The sequence below is a fragment of the Muntiacus reevesi genome, chromosome 1, assembly GCF_963930625.1.
Source record: "Muntiacus reevesi chromosome 1, mMunRee1.1, whole genome shotgun sequence".
In the NCBI taxonomy this organism is placed as follows: Eukaryota; Metazoa; Chordata; class Mammalia; order Artiodactyla; family Cervidae; genus Muntiacus; species Muntiacus reevesi.
Genome location: NC_089249.1, coordinates 150926601 through 150932856, shown reverse-complemented (window position 1 = coordinate 150932856; position 6256 = coordinate 150926601).

The following is a 6256-nucleotide window of genomic DNA, read 5'->3' as shown; positions in this document are numbered from 1 at the left end:
GAGGACTCAGGGGAGCTTCGCAGGAGTCTGGGGGCCCAGGGGCAGGGGTCGGGAGGTAAGGACATTTGGGGTGCACCCACACTTTTGCTCCTGATGCCACACCCTAATGTCAGACTTCCTCTGCTGGGTCTGACCAAAAGCCACAGGTCAGCACAGTGTGAGTGAGTGTGTAAGATGCCAGAGGGGAATGAGAAAGGGGCTGGAATGCAGACAGAACTCAGGAGGAAGGTACAAAGCTGAAAGCAGGGCAGCATGAGGAGGCAGGCCCCTGCAGAGCTGGGGCTGGCGGGGAGCTGGAGTGGGGTCCCGGGATAGGGACTGGCTTCCCACACCCCTGGGAGCCACTTGCTGGCTTCCCACACCCCTGGGAGCCACATGCCAGCCCAGGGCTGGGACTTTGCCGAGAGGAGGAAGACACAGCCCGCTTCCTCCCTGTGTCTCTGTTTTCTGTCAGTCTTGCTGCCCTGTCCTTGTTCCCAAAGGCTGAGTACAAGGGCCACAGCCCGGGAACGACATCGCAGAAGACCAGACGCACCAGAGATGAGGTTTCTGGAGAGACCCCGGGCAAGAATGTGACCTTCTCAGCCTCTGACTCCAGAGCTTCTGGGAGGAAAGTGGGGAGGGGGCCTAGATCGCCGCCCTTTGTGGGGCCCACCCAGCTCTGGGCTCTTCCTGCCCAGGAGGGTTACTGACCCACATCGTAGACAGGAAGCCAGGGCCCAGCTCGGAAGGGGCCTGCCTGGAGCTGGGACTATACAGCGTGGACACCCCCAGTCCTGGGACACCCTGCCGTCTGGGGGATCAGGAAGAGAATGCCCCCCACTGTGGGAGTTGCTCACCCTCAGCGGGGCTGGATCACTGCTATTATGCTCGGTTTAGTGGAAAGAGTGACAGGTTTGGGTTTGAAACTCCCTGGGTCTGGACCCATGTTTCACATCTGACAGCCTGTGTAACTTTGGGCAAGTCACTCACTTCCCCACCCCCCATCACCGAGCCTCAGTTTCCCCATGTGCCAAGCAGGTTCTAATCCAGCCCGACCTCCCTGGGCTGCTGTGAAGACCACATGTAAGACGCAAGAGGGCTTTGTAAACTGTGAAGGGCTGTGCACAGCACGGGCAGCATGTTTCTGGGCAGATGAGTGATAGCTGGGGCCACCAGGCCTTGAGCTGGGCACTGGGCTGAGCTCTTTACGTGGGTCTATTCTGTTTCATTCATGTAAATGCACTCATTTCAACAAAGTTAAAAATCTTTATAACAACCTCACAAAATAAGGATGACTAGCTCCTTTTTACCACTTAGTAATCAGGGCTCAGAGAGAATTGCTTGTATTTGTTCACTTAGTCAACAAGCATTTATTGAGCACTTACTAGGTGCCAGGCCAAGGCTCTTCATCCCACTAAATTCTCACAGTTCAGTGAGGAGGTGTTAGTGTCCCCATTTCCAAACACCCATTAGTGGGGCAGCAGTGCTGTTTACTGTCTGTCTTCCCACCAGCACATGTTCACTGAGAGTGGCAGAGATCTGTGTTCTGTCACGGCTGTATTTCAGTCCATTGCACAGATTAAGTGCTCGGTAAACATCAGTTGAAGGGCTTCCCTGTGGTTCAGTCAGTAAAGAATGCAGGAAATGCAGGTTTGATCCCTGGGTCGGGAAGAGCCCCTAGAGAAGAACATGGCAACCCACTCCAGTATTCTTGGCTGGGAAGCCCCATGGACAGAGGAGCCTGGTGAGTTACAGTCCATAAAGTTACCAAGAGTCAGACACGACGGAAGTGACTGAGCACATGTGCACATAAATGTAAGCTGAGACAAGGAAAGCAAGCGCTGCTAGTTCACACACAGGGAAACTAAAGTTCAGAGAAGAGAGATCTGCCCAAGATGACTCAGCCAAGAAGTGGTAGTGCTGAGACTTGAGCTTACATTTGATTAGTTCAAAAGCCTGTTCTTACCATGACACTCATTCTACCCACATGGAAGGCCACTTTTAGGGAGGACGAAGAGGTCTGAACTCAATGCAGACTGGGGACACAGGGCTGTAGATGCCTGGAATGGCAGAGCTGGGGCCAAAGCTACTCTTGCCTTCTTTACTGGGAGCCCTGGTCCCTCCTGCCTCCCACTGCCCACCTGTGTTTCAGGTCACTGGCCATCCTGTGGCCAGTCAGGGGAGCAGCTTCCCTGACTTCAGGGAACTTCCTCATCAGGTCCTCCATCAAGAAAGGTGTCCAGCCAAGCTTCAGAAAGTCCAGGTGCAGGAGTTGCCAGGCTCAGCTTCCAAGGCCTCCTGGCTGTTCACAGGCTAACTGAGGATCTCAAGGTGAGAGGGAAGGGCTCCAACTGGAGGAGGGGGTGGGAGCAGGGTCTTGGGCCATAAGAGCTGGGGAGGGGACTTCAAAGAGCAAGTTCAACCCCCTCATACCCATTTTCTAGCTGTGGAAACTGAGGCCCGAAAGACAGAAAGACAGGACAGAGCCCAGCACTTGCTGAGTGTCCACTCTGTACCAGGCAGTGTGCCAAGCTCTGTCACATTTGTTACAATGGCATTTGCTCCCCAACCCCCTACCCCAAAGATTGAGGACACCCCCAAAGTCAGGGTCCTCAAGGACCCAGCCTGCACACAGGTGGGTGTCCAGGAATGTTTGCTGAACACATGAATGAAGGAGTTAATTAGTGAAGTAGGAAGCATTATGCCATTGAGGAAATTGAGGGTCAGAAAGGAGAGAACTGACAACAGCCTCAAATGCAGCTGAAAAATGATCTCTGGGTGCCAGGGACCTTGTAGAGCACATGGGGTGGGGGTGGGGCAGGTACCAGATGGCAGGAGACTGGGGAGTGATGGGAGATGAGGAAGGTTAAGGAGAGGCTGAAAATATGAGTCAGAGAGACAGAGACAGAGACTGAGAGATTGAGGGAGAGGGTATTCTCTGGACTAACAGGGAGGTGAGGCAGGCTATTGTTTTATTAACATGGGTGTGGTGGTAGGGGGCGAGGAACTTGGACAGGCTTCAGGTCTGGTTGGGTGGAGCAAGTAGGGACATTCTGGAGATTCTTCTGGGACCACTTGTCTGGAGGTTCCCTGCAGGTGGTCACTGAGCAAGGCATTTGATTCACCTCTTAGTAGAAGGTGAATGTGAAAGTAGAAAGCAAGAAGATTCACCTCTTAGTAGAGACCCCTACTGCCCTCAGAGGAGAAAAGAAAGTAATGCTTTGAGACCTGACTGTGGGCCAAGCCCAGTGCTGGGCACTGAGGCAACTCCTTTACTCCTCAAAGCAGCCCCAGGAGGAAACAAGATCTCATCTTCATTTTGCAGAAGAGCAGTGGCTAGCCCAAGGTCATGTGGCATCCACCAGCTCATCCAACAAACGCTGCTTCAACACTCCCTGTCTAGATGCTGTGCTGGTGGGGTGGTGGGGGCGGGCACGCTACAGAGGCTGTCCTCAGGCCACATCACTTTCTCTGCCAGCTGTTCCACCCTGAGAGCATCCATCCCTTCGCCTATCAAACAGGGAAGCTACAGCTCTCAAGACTGTGAGAATTAAGTGAGATGGCCCAGTGGATGCTGTTGACTGCCAAGCTGTCACCCTGGCCCAGCTGGAGGGACACACACTGGGCTTCCTGCATTTCCCTGCCCAGGGGCTTCTCTGGCTCCACACCTGGGAGGCCACAAGCGCTGGAGCTGGTGCCCTGGGAACAAGCCTCAGTCCCAGAGAGGCACTAGGGGCTGGTAGATAAGCAGCCCAGTTCCCTCGCCCCCAGAAATGCATAGTGCTGAGTGATGGTGGGACCCCCGAGGATGGGCCCCCACTGTGCAGGCAGAAGCCTGCCAGTTAACACATATGTGCTGGCTCTCCTCGCCCTCCCTCGACATGCTTCCCTGGGTCCCCTCCCACGTAAACTTCTTGCACCCACAACCTCGTTTGGAGTCTGCTTTGGAGCAAACGCAGCCCAAAACAGATGACTAAAACTTGGCGCTCAGGAGACCTTCAGCAAGCATTGCTTACCTCTAGGCTCATTCTCACTTTTCCAGAATCGGATGTCTTCGAGAACACAGTCGTGGCTCCAGTCGAACTGCCTGTCAGCATCATCCAGGAGCAGGTGTGGGCCAGGGGCCTGGGGATGCGGGGAGCTGGAGGGGAGTCGGGGCCATGGGCATTAGGGCACCTATCACAGGCTGAGCCCCTTGGAAGCACAGGACTACAGACTTGTAAGTCATGTCCCTGGTGCACACCATCTATCTGGAGTGAGTCAAACCAGGGTTCGATCCCTGGGTTGGGAAGATCCTCTGGAGAAGGGAATGGCCATCCACTTCAGTATTCTTGCCTGGAGAACCCCATGGACAGAGGAGCCTGGTGAGTTACAGTTCATGGGGTCGCAAAGGGTCAGACAGGACTGAGGGACTAACACGCACACACTACGCGAACCCCATGCTCTTCTGGGCGGCGCTGGTGCACGCCATCTATTTGGAGTGAGTCAAACAGATGAGAGGTCCGGGACTTGTGTGGGGCCCTGGTCTCGAGCCTCGCAGGGAAGACTCAGCCCCCAGCCCATCGGTCAGTGACCTGGGAAAGCAGACCCACCCACGCAAGGCAGGGCGCGCTTCCACAGCTCTTGGTTAAAAGAAAATGAACACAGTGCCTCTACATGGGCCCTCCTCAGGCCACCCAGACCACCCACACTACTGATTCCTTTGCCTCTGGCTGGAATTATGTTAGCCATGTGCAGTTCCCGGAGGGCTGTACAGATCAGAAGCTCTGAGGGGCAGCTATGTCTTTGATTAATAAAAAATGGGAAATAAATTAATAATGACTTAATACATGCAATTTGGGATCAAAATCTCCCAAAGCATGGGGAAAATAATAAAAATGGGAGTTCCTGAAACTGAAAAGTTTGAGAACAAGTGCTGTTGTCCAGAGGCCAGCATGAGCCAGGCGCTGCTGGGGAGGGCCTCTGGGGAGAGGATAGGCAGGGGACTGGTTCTCACACCTACTTTGGGTCACGAGTTGTGACCATCACATGTGTTTCCCTCATCTTCACACTGCCCTGGGAAGTCACGTTACCATGCCCACTTTACAGGTGACTAAACTGAGGCCCAGAGAGGACAAGTTACTTGCCCTGGATACTTGCAGAATCAGTAAGAGATCTGAACCTTGGTCTGCCTAACTTAAAAAGGAAATCAAAATACAGTATAAAAAAGGTGGGGGGGGGGGGGAAAGAGTCCAAAACCGTGATGCTTGGAAAGTCACTCTGGTTTGAGTTTACGAGGAAAGGAGGAACAAGCGGAGGGGCATGTAAGTGGGTGCTGGTCACTGTTTACACTATTTACTGTTGTATCTAGACTAAGGCTTCCCTTGTGGCTCAGCTGGTAAAGAATCCACTGGCAATGCAGGAGACCTGGGTTTGATCCCTGGGTTGGGAAGATCCCCTGGAGAAGGGAAAGGCTACCCACTCCAGTATTCTGGCCTGCGAATTCCATGGACTGTATAGTCCATGGGGTCACAAAGAGTTGGACACGACTAAGCGACTTTCACTTTCACGTCACTTTCCCTGGGTCAAGAATATTCCTTCGAGAAGGAAATGGCAACCCACTCCAGAATTCTTGCCTGGCAAAACCCATGGGCAGAGGAGCCTGGCGGACTATCGTCCATGGGGTCGCAAAAGAGTCAGACCTGACTGAGTGACTGAAGAACAAATAGACCAGGGCACAGGGTAGGTACTCACAATGGTTTCAAATGAAAGAATGAGCAGCTTGAAGGCATAGAAGGGCACAGCGTACCCTGAGGCAGGAGAGAAGCAGGGAATGTTTTTAAGCCTCTAGTTTCTGAAGCACTTTGACCAGGCATACTTCATCTTATTTTTTAAAAGTTCTCTAATTATGGAAATATTTCAAACACAAAAAAAGGTAGAACATTAATAAAGCAGACAATGGTGAACCCATCACCTAGATTTATCAGATGATCACTTTGCTATAATCAATTCAAGTATTTTTCTAGTGAAGTGAAACGGATAAAAGTCCCCATTTCATCCCACCTCATTCTCTTCTTTCTGTCAAGGGGTCACCACTATCCTTGAAATCAGTGAATCTCCTTTCTGAGCACTTGGTATTATTTCATGCTTTAATTAGAAAAAAAAAAAAAAGTTATTTGGCTGCACTGGGTCCAGGTTGCCACACACAGGATCTTTGATCTCTGCTGCAGCATGGGAGATCTTTTTAGTTGTGCATGCAGGATCTTTAGTTGTGGCAGGTGGGATCTAGTTCCCT